The sequence below is a fragment of the Neopsephotus bourkii genome, unplaced genomic scaffold (assembly GCF_033783945.1).
Source record: "Neopsephotus bourkii isolate Nb327-2 ecotype Australia unplaced genomic scaffold, CSIRO-AGI_Nbou_v1 NB_620, whole genome shotgun sequence".
NCBI lineage: Eukaryota > Metazoa > Chordata > Aves > Psittaciformes > Psittacidae > Neopsephotus > Neopsephotus bourkii.
Window position 1 is genome coordinate 678,760 of NW_026901120.1, and position 17,258 is coordinate 696,017.

Consider the following 17,258-nt stretch of genomic DNA (forward strand, 5'->3'; position numbering starts at 1 on the left):
CCCAAGCCCACCCAAACCAACCCAACCAACTCAACCAAGAGAAACCAAACCAAGCTGAATGAAACCACAACCAATGCAACCGAGCCAAACCTAGACAATTCAATCCCTGTCAAACCAAGCTCCAGCCAAGCCAGCCAACCTCCACCCCTTCGCAGAGACCAGCAGCTGGGAATTGCTGCAGGAAAACCACTTTTAATAACAAATCCATCCCCAAAGTGCCCAGCGGGTGGCGGAGGGGCATCGCCGGGGTGGTGAGAGGGGCTCGAAGGGTGCAGCTCCCCCCGCGCAGGGTCTGCAGCGCCACGACAGCGCGCAGTGGTATTTTTAAAGCGTTTCTCTATGGAAATATCCCCCGCACGGGTGGATGAGAGGTTTTGGGCCTCCAACCCCCGCTCCCGGCTTTCCTGCTGGGATGCAGGATGCCCACATTGGTTGGGAAGAAGTAGATGTCGGGGATACGCACAGGAATATAGCAGCATGGAGAGCACCGGGGGGAGGGGAGGGTGTTGCGTTTGTTGTTGCAGTGCCCCGAGGGGGTGGTCTCCGTCGGGGCAGTGTCCCCGGGGTGTCCTGCCCGAAACCAGCATCACCCCAAATGCCATCTTACACACCAGGTACTTGAGGGTACGTCTCAGCGCAAGGCCAGGATCAGTGCTCCCTTCTTCCCTGGGGGAAAACAGGGCAAACCCCAAGATCGGGGAACGAGTGCCGGCACCCCCCGACCTCTCCAGAGCCGGGTACCCCCTGGCCAGGCAGAGCCGGCAGCGGGAAGCCGAGCAGGGAAGAAGCCGAGCCTGGAGAGCGTGTTAAATCGCTCAGGAGAGGAAGGTGGAAAATTACGCTGGCTCCCAGCCGGCCCGTCCTCCTCTGCGCAGCCAGGAGAGCAATTTTCCTAAGAAGTAGAGCAAAACGAAATCAGCCCCTTTTGGATCCGCAGCCTTCGTCCCTCCGCGTGTCGGCCAATCCCCCGCCTTCCGCAGGCGCGCAGGGCCCCTCCGCGGATGCTCGACGGAGGGTTTCCCGCAACTTCCCAACCCGCAGCGCTCCCTACCCCATCCCGCTCCCATCGGCCTGCCGGCCGCCTCCCACCACCAGGACACCCAACGGGGAAAACGGGATTTTCACAGGGCATTTGCTCCGGGACAGCTCCCTGGGCACCTGGGGAGCCTCGGGTTGCGGCTCAGGTCCCCCCCTTCCATCTCCATCCTCATCCCACCCCGGGGCTGCTTCGGGCGCCGGCGGCCCGCGGCAGCGCTTGCAAAAACTCGGGATGAAAAAGTTGAAGGCTTAATGTTTTCTGACAGATACAAATGATACCCCAAGGCTTTCTTGAAATGCAGCGACTGACGGCTGGAGAAACGGTTTTCCTATTCGGATTTCTGCAGCTGGGAGCAGGGGGGCGGGGGGGGAGGATCCCCTTGGCCCTCCTTTCCCTACTCTCACCCCCCAAATAACACCATCTCCTGAGTGCCCGCAGCTGGGATAACTCCTTTTCCCCCCAAATGCCTGAGCAGGAGCTGCTTCCCAGCCCGTTTCGCATCCTCCAGCCCACGGGCACTGAAATCTGCTTTAGGAAAATAGGACTTTTCTGCGAGCAGCAGCCGGGTTTATCCCCTGTCCGTTCGCAGGCTGATGGAAGCCGGGGGGTGGACAGCTGAGGAATACGGGGGGCTGTTTCCCTGGGAGGGAAAATATACAATATAGTCCCACAATTCCCTCTCCGAGCAGAGGAAACATGCTTTTCTTATTAATTGATGGAGGAAGGGGCACCGGAGTTTGCGAGGCAGCCTGCTCATGTTACTGTGTGCATCTTTAGATCCCGAAATGCGCCTTTTTTGTGGACTCAAAAAGATACCTCTGAAGCAGGATAATCGAAGGCCCGGGCACTCCGCTGGCATTTGCTGAAGTCCCCTTTTTCAGCAGAAAAAACACCCGAGACTGCACTTGGAATCCCCGATATTGTGTTTCCATGTGGGTTTCCCCCACCTTGTTTCGAGCGAGCAACCTCCTAATTGCTCCAGCATTTGGATGGGGGAAACACATTTCCCTTCAACAGGACATTTCCTGAAAGGCTGAAATATTCTAATAACGCGCTGGGCTCTTTAATGTTCCCAGAAACAGCAGCGAACCTCTGCAGAGCCGTGCGTTTCCTGCTTTAAAATGCAGAATCAGAGGAACAGTTGACCTTTGTGTGCGCCCAGCTTCTTCTCTTCTATAGAACTTTATTTATTTATCTTATATTTCTTTTGATTTTACTTTTTTCTTATTTTTACTTCATTCTTATATTTTTTCTCTCTTATAGTTCTTTTTCCTTTTTCTTTTTCTTTTTTCTTTTTCATTTTCATTTTAGTTTTCTTTTTATTTCTTCTTTCTTTCTCCTTTTCCTTTCCTTCTTCTCCTTCTCCTTCTTTTCCTTTTTCTTTTTAATTTTTTTCTTCTTTTTTCCTTGTATTTTTTGCCATTTTCTTCTCCCCTTTCCCTTTTCCCTGAATTTCTTTTTCTTCCTCTTTTTCTTCCCATTTCGATTTCCCTTTCCCCCCTCTCTTTTCCATTCCTCCCCCCAAAAGGCTGGTTTCTCCCCGCTGCCCTGCGGTTCCCGGCGCGGCTCCAACCACCATGCGGGACACTTTTCTTCCCAGTTTCATTGTGGGAAAGGCCGTATCTTAACGGACACATCTCGGGGAGAGATAGGAACACGCTCCCTTCCAGAGAGCTGTGTTAATCAGCGCGCCGGGTTAGATATAAAAGTTCAGGGCAAATAAAACGAATTAGTTTTATTAGCACGTTTAGGAGGCGGTCTAAGGAAGGAATTCGGCTTTATTAGAGAATGTTTTCTCCTCCCCTTTTGTTATTTAAAAGCAACATAAATCCGAGCTGCTCATCACGGGAGGGAAATAACGCAGCGCTCAATCCGCAGTTATTTCCTCGGAGAAAGGCGCTCCCTTCCCTAACCCCGAGAAGAAAGCTATAGAAGGATATGGGCTCTTGGAAATACACGGTTTAATAATAAAACCTGCATGTATAATAAAAGCAACCCTAAAGGACCCGCGGAGCCGGCCAGGTTCTTGTTCGGCAGTGGGAGGAAATACCTGCCTCGATATTCCTCGATATTCTCCCTTCAACTCGGCTAAAAGCTTCCCAGGGAAATGCAGCCTCGGCTCCAGGGCGGGATTTCCAGGGACATTGTCCATATTTCGGGCAAATGAAGGATTTGGGGGAGGTTCTGTCAGTGAAGGAGCCCTCAGAAAATATTCGGAAGTCCGGTTTTTGTAGAGCAGCGGCTGGAGTTGGCGCAAGGAATAAAGCGGAGAACACGGAGCTTGGTTTGTTAAGTGGAAAATAGGTGTATTTTTAATGGGTATAAAAAAAGCAAGCGGTGCTTCGGTCCTCGATTCAGGCACAACAGTGGTTTAGGCACAATTCGTGCCTCGGATTTTGTGTAGGTCTGCGGTGCGGTTGGCAAAGCAAAACTGGGGGAAAAGGGATGAAAGAGCAGAAAACTCGCCTGGTGACTATTTTATAACGTGAAACCTTAACAATTACAGTCACCGAAAGACACCATCACGTCTGGTTAAGCGGGTTAACAGCAGGGGAAGAAAAGCCTTTTTTCTCCCTACTTCGGGAATTTCTCTCCCGTTGCAGGAAGCATTAGCCCGGAGCGGTGCTGCGAGGCACTCGCACTGCGTGTGGGTCCCGAAGACGGTGCCTGGGTTTAAAATAAAACACACACAAAAAAGGGGGGAAAATTGGGGGGCAAACAAAGCAGTAGGGCTGTAGGGAGTTATTTTCCTGAAAAGGGAATTCATCGACGGCCCAGACGCACCCCCAGGAGGGGCCGTTTCTCCTCTGCGGCAGCTGAGCCCTGACCGAGCACAGCGGAGGCTCCGCGCCTCTCATTCACCCCTCTCATCGAGGGGCTCCACCGCGCATCGCCCCGCATACAGCGCTGCTGCCACCGGCCAGTCCCGGCCGATGGCACCGGGTACACGGCTGTGATGGGCGCCTCGGAGCGCCCCGAGCAGAACCGCTGGAGGCCGGCGAAGATTTAATATATATATATTAAAAACTGTATAAAGTGAGGTAACCCCTCTGGAATTGCATTTCCCAGCGCATTTGTCAGAGCTGACGAAGCGCAGAGGCCCCGAAAGAATTTATACAAGGTACAGAGATGTCAAGGACTGTGCGGAGCGCGGAGCGGGCTGATCGCATCGTCCCGGCCTCCGCGAGTGTGGACCGACACCAAGCCGGTGAGGCGAGGGCTCGGGAAGAGGCGCTCCCCCCTCTCCCCACCACCGCCGGCGCCGTGTCCCATCCAGGCTTTGTTTTCCAGCCCCGCATCCCCAACGCTGCCGGGTGGAACCGGGATCGGGATCAGGACGGGATCGGGACGGGATCGGGATGTCCCCGCGGGACAAGCGTGGGGAGACGCGGCGGAGAGCACAGGGCGGGTCGGGGAGCCGTGAGCGCGTGTGGTGGGGCGGGACGGGGCGCACGGGGCCGTCCGTCGGGGACATGCGGCGACACGCGTGGGGCGGGCCCGGCGCGGGAGGAGGTAGCGGAGGGGTTTGGCGGGGGGGGGGGGGAGCTACGGACGGGAATGAACGGGAATGAATGGGAGCAGGATACACGCGTGGAGCCGTCCCCGCGCAACTTACCGGGCGCTGCGGTCGGCGGCGGCGGGGGGCCGGGCCCGGCGGGCGCTGTGCGCGCCCCGGCCGCCGCTCCAGGGTTTTCTTGGGAGATTTCCCCGTCTCCTCCTGACGTCAGCCCCGTCCCAGGGTGCCGCAGACGGGGGAGGGCCGGGGGCAGGGCCGGCCGCACCGGGAGACCGGCGGCGCCGGCTGCCCGCGCCCCGCACCTCCGTCCCTCCGCCGAAGGCATCCCTGGGCCAGGCACCCCCCTTCCTCCTCCTCCTCCTCCTCCTCCTCCTCCTCCTCCGTCCCGCCCGGCCGAGCCTCCCTCCTGCTCCCGCCGGCCCCCGGTGCGCGGCCCCGGGCCGGCCCCCGGGGCGGTTTCGTGCTCCCGGTTACACGGCCCCCTGCCCTTTCCATTTCCTCCCGGTTGGTGCTCTTGTCCGAGGGGGCAGGGACAAGGGCCACGTTCTTTTCGATTTACCTCTGAAACACATTCCCCGTTCAGGATTTGGGCTTAAAGGGGGATGCGCAGCACTGAACACCCCGGTGGAGGCAGCAAACGGCGCCGGGGGCAGGGGGATGCTTGTATGGGTGATACAGCACAGGCACACCGTCGCTGCCCATCCCCAGGCCCTTTGTCCAGTTTAATTTCCCAGGGCTGCATCTGGAGTTTCCAACACTTCTACCACATCGCTGGAAGGTCTCCTTCCAAGATAAAACCACACAAGTCACATCGCAACCAAGCAACCACAGTGATGGGGACATGCCTTGTGCTTTCTAAAGCAGAGCAGGTCACACACACGTAGATGAAAACCAAGGACAATGAATATGGAATGGATCAGAAAGATAAATAGCATAAAATCAGGAACAGTCCAGTCCCACACTTGCCATTTGTTATAGAGAGAAGTAAATGGGATTCACATGTCGAGCATTAGCTGGTTGTTAGTCTGTAAGATAATATTAACTTTAGTGATTGCTGCTTTACTCCAGTTTTCCAAAGGCAGTTCCAGGAGGCACCCAGCCTGTAATTTAGGATGGCACATACTGTGTGAAAGAGGCTTTGGCAACGGGGCCTACCAGCACATCAAGGTGATATTAACATAATAAAACGTTTGGAGAGGGAGTAGGAGCTCATAAATTAATGCATTCTACTGTTTTAATGCTGGGAGCTAACAATGCGTTTCCTGTTGGGCTGATAGTCCCTGCTATAGCCTCACAGCTGTTTTAAAGGTGCTGTGAAATTGAAGAGAGGGAAGATGATTGTCTTTAAATCAATGTTTAATGATGTGTTGTTAGGAGAAAAGTCTTCCCCCGGCAGATGTTTACATGCTGAGGATGGAGAGAGCTTCCCAGGCTGGCTGCCTCAGGAGCAAGGGATATCCGCTGTGTCCCACCAGTCTTGCAGAAGGACCTGATGTCCTCAGCATTGTGCCACAGCTTGCTGTGTACCAGGAGAGGTTTTGCCCAGGTCTTTGTGTGGGTACTAAGGAAACTCCTCCAAGATGTTGGGTTGTGGCAAGGTTTTCAAGTAATCTGAGTCATGACTGTGAGCAGGTGAATATGGCCAATGTCAAGGGCATCCCACCCATGATCATAGGTCGTTGATGTCAGGATCCTTCCACCATAAAGATCAGATACAGGTGCTGGAATATCATCATATAATCATAGACTGGTTTGTGTGGGAAGGGACCTTAAAGCTCATCCAGCTCCAACCCCTGCCACGGGCAGGGACCCCTTCCACTGGAGCAGCTTGCTCCAAGCCCCTGTGTCCAACCTGGCCTTGAGCACTGCCAGGGATGGGGCAGCCACAGCTTCTCTGGGCACCCTGTGCCAGCGCCTCAGCACCCTCACAGGGAAGAGCTTCTGCCTAAGAACTCAGCTCAGTCTCCCCTCGGGCAGGTTCAAGCCATTCCTCTTGGCCTGTCCCTACAGGCCCTTGTCCCAAGCCCCTCTCCAGGTTTCTTGTAGCCCCTTTAGGCACTGGAACTGCTCTAAGGTCTCCCCTTAAGGAGCCTTCTCTAGCCTGACCCAGCCCAGCTCTCTCAGCCTGTCTTCACAGAAGAAGGGGTCCAGCCCTCTGACCACAACCCCTCACCTGAGAGTCTCTTTCTGGTAGGTCAGTCTCTGAGTGCTCTCCCTTTCCACGATGGTGGCACAAATTGTTCCTACACGAACAGAGGAACCCTTTGCAAATAGTTTTCTTTAATCATCACAAGCATTCATCTAAAGAAAATCTCTCTGTGTTTCCAAATACAATGAGGAAATATTTGCCCTTTCCTTTATTTCCCTGTTAGTGCATCCTTGGAATAATATCTTAGAGACTACACTGCTGCTTTGGGAGAAACTGGGATGTTTGGAACGTGACTGGATTGTAACATTTCTAAACTTCCCAGAAGAGGCAAATTGCAAAGGGATACGCTGCTTTCTGTGCATGCACGTTTGTTTCGGAGCCAAATGGAAAGGAGAGCTCAGAAAGAAAACTGACAAATTGACAAATTATTTGGAAAATATTGTTCTTCCCAAGTCAGACCAAACCATGCAAGGGGAAGGAGTCAATACGGAGTTTTTCCCTTTCTATTCAATTCCAGCAGCCCTCCCATTCACTCCATTGGGAGGTTTGTATGAGTCAGACCTGCGATATCATCCATTCAGGGCAATATTTCCAGCACTTCAGCCTCCTCCCTGCTTCACTCTTATTCCCCGCTGAAAGAAGTGTCTCCCTCAGATTTAGGGATGGAAGATCCAGAGCTGGGTGGGATGCAGCACTGTTCCTGTCCCACCTCACCCCATCTGCAGCCTGGCACCACTGAAGATGAGCTACAACAAAGGAAAAGGCAGAGCAGCTCTGTCACTTAGAAAACTTATCTGTGAGTTCATTCAGCTCGCTGTGAAAAGTCAAAAGCACGTCAGAGGAAGGAAAATTAAGCATGAGGACTGGGAGAAGTCCTGTTTCCAGCCTTTCTGGTGTGATTCCTGCAAGTCCTATGAGGTTTATATGCCTGGAATCAACTATGCCGACCTCCCCTCAGGGCATGGGCAGGTTAGAGCAGGAAAAAGGTGTTAGGTAAATGGAAGAAGCTTTACCAGAGTGGAGTTTATTGTCATTTTGATCCTTTTTGATCCTGCCTGTGAGAGGTTGCTGTAGCTGTGATCTGGATTCATAATGCTGGACCCGATTTCTTTGGGGGTGCACTGTTTGCCTTGGTGGTTAGATGGCAACGCATGAAACACTTGTTGTGGCAAGGAAATGCCTTCACTCTGTTTAAAGCACTGTATTTATCATCCTTGCAGTCTTTCAGTAATAATAAAATGTGATATTTCTGCATCCCTAACTGTTAACGGTGGCAACAACCACAGAAGCTGCAGCAATTGTGCGCATGGGCAATTAGCAACACTCAGAGCTTGCAAGATGCTTTGAAAAGTGATGTTGGGAAAGAGGTTCCTTTTGTGTGTGTGGTTGTGTTTATTCCCTGGTGACATGCTGCTAACAAGCTGCAAACCGAGGATCACCCACAACAAACAAAACCAAACAAAGTCTTGTAGCGGGTGGTGATGCTCAGTTCAATGCTGTCAGGCCTTTAAAAAGAGTTACAGCCCTGTTTGTGACAACTGGGAAGGCAGCATTGACTCCAATAGAAGTGCTTGTTATTCCTCAGGAATGACATTTGGAGATGTTTCCTTACACAATGTAGACAGTAATTGGAGTAGATCTCAATCAATGAAATACTGATGTACTTATCTGTGCACTAGCAGGACTTGTGGTCCTGCAGCCTGTGGTCAGCTGTTTACTTGCCAGTTAAATCACAACACATTTAACAACTTTCTAGAGATCTGCCTGAGGATTTAGTGCCAAAGAACGGGATCCGGGGGATTTGGGCATTAGTGAAAAGTTACTTAAGGTCTAAACAGTGATCCAAGTATCTCTATTGCAGCTTATTCCATGCCAAACAGACTGCGGAGACAGTAATAAATGCCACATACACCTTCAGAGTAACACCCTATATTCTCACAAGGTAATTGTTACAGCTGACTCCAAATACTCTGCTGTGCTTTGTATTATTCATCCATGCTTTGGCAGCACAGCAGTGTCTTAGCTCAGGCACTGTCTCAATGTCACAGTGGATCTTACAGTGCTGTGGGTTGGACCTTGGCATTTACTTAAGCCAGCTTCTTAGGCCTTGGCCTATGGGAAAGAAAGACACTAAATATAGTGTCAATATAATGTAGACTTGATATAGATATAATATAGATACATATACATATATATAGATATAGATAGAAATATAGATATAGCTATAGGTATAGATATAACATAGACTATAAATAGAATATAGATAGAATATAATATATAAATAGAATATAGATATAGATACTCACATCTACCTTCAGCTGAGAAGTATTTATCTTTGGCCTAAACAGGCTCCAAGCATACATTTAAGGGTAACTTTGTGCTCATTCATGAAGAGATGGCTGAGGGGAGAGACAGGCAGCATACTTTCTTCCTCCCTCTTCCCCAGGGATTGGCTTTGGGCCATGGTGAGAGGCAGGAGAGGGGACTTTGTCCTGGCAGCTCTTCATTCCTGATGTTAAGCAGTGCTGTGGAGCAAGACTTTCTTAGAGCCAGGACTGCCTCTTCTCCATCCCCGCAGGGCTTTCTCGGTCTTGTATTATTATTGCTATATCTATTATGATTAATGACTTCTAAAGTTCTTCTAAAACTATTTAAGTGGCTGATGGTCCATCTGAAACTCATCTCCACTCTGTGCACAAGTCCCAAGTGTTAATCCTTATAGGTGACCGCGCTGGCCTGCGAGTGGAAGTGAGGTGATGCTCATTGTTTGGCAGGAGCTCTGTATCAGGCAGTGCTTTCTGGCGGCGTACGCGGCGCCTCATGCAAATGAAAACTGATGGCTTAATGCTTTGTTACGCTTTTCCCACCAGAGTTATTACCTCCTAATTGCAGGGATTGATTAAATGGAAGAGAGAGCGCTTGTTCAGGGAGAGGCTGCCATGTGTTAGCCTTGAGCTGTCACCCGGGAGCGGGGGCCGGTGAGCTCCCCTCCTCTCCCACTTTCTGCCCTGGCCATGTTCAGCACCAGCACCTCCCACCACCAGTGGGTGAAGGTGGGGTTGAACACAGGCTGTCATTGCACTAGAGGTGGCATTTCCAAGGGAATTCACTCTTTCTGTGCTGTTCCAGGGACATGGGAGGATGCAGCCAACTCTGCACTGATTTCTTAATACGCACTCATTACTCATAGACCGCCCATACTAAGCTGTATTTAGATGATCTATTTAATTGGCAAACCTATCCCTGAGGTGTGCTGAATACAGTGATGCAGAAAGAAGAGGCGGCTTCCAAAGGGAGCCTGAGAGCAGCTGGCAGAGCCGATGGGACAGAACGTTGCTTTATGCACCTTTGTGTATATAAAGCAGAGCTAAGTGCTGGGCTGAAGATGCTCGAGGTGGATTTGGTAGTTGCATGTGTAAAGACCTGCTGTATCTTCTTATTCCCAAAAGCTTTGCACCTCATGAGCTTCCTCAAAGAGCTCTGCTGTGCACTCACGATCCTCCTCCTGCCATCCTGCCCCCGTTCTCATGGGCCAGAGTACATCACTCTGCCAAAGATGCTCAGAGCACCACACTTCTGCTCTCCTGGGACCTGTTTCTGGTTTAGGTTACTGTTTCAAAGCTGAACTGCCAGCTTCCTGCCCCACAGCAGATGTCTTGTTGGTGCCTCTACCTGTGATTTACCATGATTAGCAGCAAAAGGCAAAGCAATACAGAACAGGGGTCCTCACCATCATCCCTCTGCCTGCTTCCAAAATCACCAAGGGAGTCTGGTGAAAGAAAGAGGCATTTTTGGTGCCTGTTTTAGCAGTGCAGGTGAAATGATGATGGACCCTTTATAGAGACCAGCTTGTTCATGTCACAGGGCAAGTTTTACTCTCTGTTTGTCCAGGGTTGGGCCCCTGGGAGGTTCCATCCCAGGTTGGAAACAGTCCCGGGGTCAGGAGAGGGAAGGCATTTCTGGCCACTGCAACTACAGAACGTGATGTAAATACCTTTTCTCCAGAGGCATGAAAGGGCTGAGCTCTCTCCTGCTGAAACACGACTGCACTAAACCCATGATGCTCATAGCAATGAAAAAGCAAGAAAATGAATGAGTGTAGGTGCAAATATTTGGTGTTTAGAAAGCAGATGAATTATCCGTGTGCATATATTAAAAACACCTTTAGCATTTCTGCTTTCCCAAAGGGAACATCCACAGAAGAAAACTAACCCGGAGCTCTCCCAGTGACTGGGCTAACCACAATGTAATCACCCAAACTAGGTATAAGGTTAAAATTAAACACCTCTATGGCAAGTGCTTGCAGAACAGAAGTCCTCATTTGCTTGTGAGCAGGAGAATTAAAGGCATTCATCTGGCTGGACGAACTATTGTGAGATCTATGAGTGGGAAGTGCTAAGGATTGCAGTTATTATTTACTATGTATTAATATTTGTTATTCAGGAGGATTTGTGTGTGGAGGGAACTTGGAGGACCTGGTCTGGCTCTGTGTGTGCTGGAAGTCTCGAGAGGGATGTTTTAGTCTCTACCACAATTATAGATGAGAACTGAGTGAAACTGGGTGGTTTTACTCCACAAAACATTAAATAGCAACTGCCCATGGTTTTGAGCAGTATCACAACAGTGTGGCTGGAGTGGAGTCTTTATAAAGAGGGATCACACATGACTATAAGGGAAAGACTAAAGGCGTAGGCTCCTTGTTATGAAATCAAGCACTGTACATGAGGGTGCCCAGTGTTTTAATCCTCCTCTGTCTCCCCCAGCCTGCAGAGAAAATCGACCTGCATGTGCTGCTCATCGAGGTGCTTTCACCTCTGTGTTGCTCCTAGTGGCTGGCTCTTTGTGTGAAGATGAACCTGGCTGGGGCTTTTCTTGCTTCACCTTTGGATGCCGGCAAAGGAGAAGAGCAGAACATGTCCCCATTGACTTGGAAGTTTTATTTTAGTGTTTTGAAAGATGACACAAAAATTGCCAAAACCCCATTGAAGGTGTGCACATCCTACTGTACGTCTCCGGATTAGCCAGTGCATTGAGGTGGTTAGTTTTAAGGACCAGAGTTTATTCTGCTTCACGCTTAAATAAACACTGGAAGTTTGGATCCTCCATACCGGATAAGACCTCTGGCTCATCAGGTCTGGTATCCTGTCTCTGGCAGTGACTCATATCTGATAGTGGGAGAAGCTATGGTGCCAGAGTGCAGCAGTGTAGCGGGATGTGTGTGCACTGGGATGCAGGGATCAGCTGGGTACCGCGTGCTCCAATCCTGCTCATCCCAAGCAGCAAACTCTTTGGTTTCCCACTGGAAACCAAACTTTCCATCTTCATCCCTTTTAAACCACCATGAAAGGTTGGATATTCTTCTCAAAAGAGCCTCACCGTCTCCATTAACAGCGCCATGGCCATACTGGCACTCTGCTATGAGAAACCTCTTGCATACCATCATGACCCTGCACAGCTCCTCCCTTCGGTGTGCTGGAGTCCTCAGTCATGGCTCTCACAAGCAGAAAAGGCTGGTTTTAAAGCCTGCAGGTGGGAAAAGCATTCCCCAGGTTTACTTCAGCGTTTACAACCACTCCTCCCATTGCCGCAGTGCATCTGAGCTGAGCTGCGGTTTGGTTTCTCTAAACTCCAGCCCTTCTGTGACATATAATAAGCAAACTGCGTTACAAGCCAAGATTACAAGGTAGAACATGAGGTGAAACATTATATGGGAAATGAAGATGCATGAAAGGTTTAATACAAAGGAAGTAACCCACTGTACATAAACTGGGGAGCTGCTCAGGGCAAACCTTTAGGATTTGATGGATTATTATCCTTGGGATCCAGTGTTAAAGAGTGTTTATTTATTATAGTCCTCCTCCTCCCACCATGTTCCAGCCTTGGGACTCTGAAAGACTCAGAAATGCCACTTGTCCTTGACTGTCTCATCACTGATCCTCATCACTCGAAGGTCTCCACCTAAGGCTGGAGCTCAGACCTGCTCTCCTGCTGCCTACTGTAAACAAACAGTGAAGGTTTAGCACTCCTGCCCTCAGGAAACACGTGTGTGGTTGCTCCGTCCCCTAATCCCCTGTGCCTGTGTGTCCCAGCCCTGCCACCCTGCTGCTGCAGAGGGCTTGCTCCTCACGAGAGCTGTGGAAGGTGATGGTCCAGTTCTGTTACCACCTTTTGGGTGGCATGGGTTAGTGATTGGGTGCCACGGTTTAGTGTGAGGTGTCCCTGCCCATGGCAGGGGGTTGGAACTGGATGATCTTATGGTCCTTTCCAACCCAAACTATTCTATGATTCTGTGATTCTAATGCTGCTGCTGAGCATTTTCAATCCCCTAATTACAAATGCCAGTGCAAAGAGTCAGATCCTGATGGATGGCTCTTCCTGGATGCCTTCTTCCTTCTTGGGTGCTGGTTCTTCCTCATCAAGACTGCATGGAGAGTCTCCTGTGAAAATGATGGGAAATCCTATTTGGATTGGGCTACAGCCTTTGTGATGTACAAAAGCTTCCTAGATTTGACTGGAGAAGTACTTTGGTGCTGAATTGAGGCCAGGCCAGGTCCCTCTCATGACAAAAGAGACAGCAGAAGAACAGGGATATCAGCTGTGGGCTTGCAATGCTCCCATTCCATGGACCAGTTTTTTACATCTCTCCAGTTCATTTTAAGTGCAGGCTGTATTTGTTTTGGTTGGAATCTGGGAGAAGTGACTGTGCCCTAAAGGCAAGAGGTGTGACCTGCAGAGCAGGGAACATCCCTAATCCACTGACTGCAGTGACACTGCTGGCAGGGCTGGGAACTGGGACTCTCTTTTGTCTCTGACAAAAGGAGCATCACGTTAGAAGCATGTATGACTTGATGAGATTGTCCTCCTGTCGAGATGGAAAGGAATCAGCCTCGGAGGCCAGAGACAGAAATCAGGGTATCTATTACGCCTGGCAGCACATAGCCTGGGGTTTAGTCATGGGTAGTTATAACCATTTAAACTCCTGTGCCCCCATGGCTCTCCTGGAAGGATTATTCAGCAGCCTAACATGTTTCATCATTGGGAAATATTCCCGATATTCAGCCTTCTTCTCTTAATCCTGTCCTGTTACTCTTAGTTATGCCCCATAACTGTAAATAGTTCCTCTCCCTCCTTGATGTTTACAGCTCCAGCTACTTGTAGACTATTACCATATGCCCTTAGTTGTCTCTCAGCTGAGTGCTATGCATCTGGCTCTTTTAAACTCTCTTTAGAACTCAGCCCACACTCTCCATCCTGCATGCCTTATCATGGCTTTCCTCCAGACCCCTTCCCAGTCCATTCCCAACCATGGTTCTGCTATGAGGGGCTCTGACCAGGATGCAGCTTTCCCTGCGCTGTTCCCTGCAGAGCTGGGTGGGCAGTGCTGTCCCTGTGAAGTGTCCTTTGGGACACACACTGGTCCCGACACCGTGGCCAGGCTATCACCCTCCTAGCCCTCATGATGCTCTCCTGCAGCTTCTAAAGGTGGAGCCAACCTTGGACCAAATTGTGGTCTCAACCTGCTTTGCCTTTCTCAGCTCCTCTCCCAGGAAAAGGGAGCTGGGAACTGCCTCTTTCCCTCTTCCCTGGGCTGCAGGACTTGCCCAGCTGCTGCAGAGATCCTATCTCGCCAAGGCTTTTGTTTCCTCAAGTCTTTTTCTCACCCAGAGGAGAAGTTAATCCCCACAGGTTGTTTGTAGGATTATGAGTGTCAAAGCCAGTGGCTGGAAAGGAGTCCCAGGATGTCTGCATTTAGCATCTGCATCTCTCTTTTGAGAGCCCTCCCGCAGGTTGCCCAGGGGCTCGGTAGCCTCGGGAAGATGCTTTGAGGGTGCGGGGTCCCTCTTCTCTAACGCTCATCTCCCATCATCCAGCAGCAGCCATGAAACATGAAACGGCTCCTTCTAGCCCAGGGCAGGCTGGCTGCTAATTCCTCCCTGTGTAAATTTACACCCGGAGCAGTGATGTGACAGCAGGCGAGGGCAGGCTGGGAGAGGGCTGCCAGGCCACTACAAATTAAAGCGCTGAGTGTCAGCTCTTGCAGGGATGCTGCTCCCTTCACTTGACACGCTGGGCTGCCTCAGGCTGCAGGCTCTTGATGCTCATTGCAGTCATCATGGTATTTTCCCCTCGGTGTACCACAGTTAATTATTTCTGTGTTGGGTTGCAGCTATCATCTTCCCCTGACCTGCAGCACCTGCGGCAATGTACAGGAGCAAGAGCGAGCAGGTGATGGGGAGCCCTGTGCGGTGGGAGTGGGGCAGCTGGATCCGTGCAAGCCCTTTCCCTCCAGGATTGCTGTGCCAGTGCCAGACTGTAAGTTTTGCCAATGGGATTTTTGCCTTCCTCCTTCTTCAGGACACGAGGAGGATCCAGATGCATCTTGTTGGTGATGGAAGGGATGTGCTGGGGCAGGTAGAGGAGGAAGGGCAAAGTCACACCTTGTGTCACCTATGGATGACGCTCTCTGCCCTCCAGAAAACATCTCTGGAGGTGAGACTGTTGTGTCTTACATGGGCCCGGTGGAGGGGACGCTGAGCCTTGGGTCAGAGCAGCAGGGACCAGCTCACACTCAGCATCATGCTGGTGGTGACTGCAGTGCACTGATCTTCCCCTTGGAAGCAGAAACCCAGCATGATCAGGCTGTGCTGGAGTCTTCTGGTTCAACCAAACCACTTCAAACCACCACCTAGATACTTCTGAGGAATGGATCATGTCTGGTCAGTGTGCTGGAGAGGAGCCTCCCATCAGGAGAACCCATCACCAGCACCTCCTTTTGAGGCAAGAAGGCTATAAATTTGAAGGCCTCTTGCCAAAGCGACACGAAATGGAGTGGCCAACCTTCCATCCAGCACAACAGCCAGCTCTCATTCTGGTGATGGTGACACAGCTCATTGCATTAAACACTGGGGTGAGCCCCATGTGAGGTGTGTTCACGGAGAGCCCCATTGCACCACTTTCCATCACTAACCCCTCAAGCAAGGGCAGGATCTCCCTGCAAGCCTGTTCATGCTGGGGCATCCATAGAGGGCTGCCTGTGCAGGGCACCACCATGGAGGGAGCGGGCAGTGCCAAGGCAGTGTTTTATGAGCTCTGTCCCATGGTGGTAGAAGGACCTTGCAGATGGACATGGAACATCACTGCTTCCCATATTGCAGCCAGCCCACAGCAGAAATGCTTGGCATTAGAGACACAGCTCCACAGAGTGCAGCCAGTGTTGCAGGCAGGTCAGCTGTCAGGCCAGAAAGAGTTTTACCCTTCAAAATATCCTTTGAATAGCATGAAACTGGCACCTCCTTATAATTACAGAGCTGGGGAGTTGCACTGACAGCGTGAGTCATGCTGCCCTGTGCTTTGTGAGGTCGGTTGCCCATGTTACATACACACACACTCAAACACATGCCTGATGTGAAGGACTGCTGTCCTGCTTTCCTTTTCCTGGTTTTAGCAAATGAATGCTATTAGGAATGCACACAAGTTAACTGTGAGTGATTCACTGGTTTGGGAAGAGTAACTTTGCACCCTTCTGCCTAAATTTGCTGTAAGCCCCTGTATTCCAGCAAACGTTGTTTGTTTGCTTGTTTCAGGTTTATAGCTTGCAGTCAAACAAATCACTGTCTATTGTCAGCTATTGATTCTCTCTGGTTTATGCATGTGGACCTGGTTAAATTTGGGACTTAATTCGCATTTTTCTCTTTTGCAAGAAAAGGTTTCAATTTATTGCTGGCAATTTCATTGACACCAGGCAGTTCTGGACAGAAAAGGGGTTGGTGTTGCATGTGTCCCATTTCTTCCAAAGGTTTTGCTCAGCCGCATGTTTGTACAGCAGAATCCTTTCTGCTGTTCTTCCTTGTACCTATTCTTCCGATAAATACCGTTTCACTGCGATCTGACAAGCTCATACTGCTCCGGCGCAACAACTTGCCCATACATATTGAGGTGTTGTGGTAAAGAGCTCCCTCATTATTTCAGTGCAGTGTGTATCTCCAGCATTTGTCAAGGCTTGTTTCGATTCAAACATGTTTGTCTTATCAGAGAGGGAAAACACAACCAACCTTCTAGAACTGTCACAGAGGACAATTAATGACGTTAGAAAAACAAGAAGAAGAATAGCGTGCCGTAATAAATGCCTCGCTGTTATGACACCAATGAGGAAATAAGGAATCGAAGCCCATTTCGGAAAGGAGCTCTGTGTCCCAGGCTGAATGCATGCCCAAAATGTGGAGTGTCACGTAAGGAAGTGGTGATGGCTGGAAGCATCAGGGATACAAAATCTCCTGGGGTCCCTCCCTCATGGATCAATCCTGGTCCAGGCAAGGCTGAGGTCAGGCAAGTGCATGGCTGAGAAATGTGCACTTCTCCTCCTTAGTGCCATTTCAGTGATGGAATTATTTAAGGAACTTTGAAGTCATTTGCCAGGAAAACTTACAATCCTAGTGAAAAATCTCCAGCGGTATTCAAACAATCCCCAAGCGCCATCATCTCCATGACTATTTGGAACACCTACATTAATCACTTACTAGATGTACTTACTATATGCGCTAAACTCCTTATTG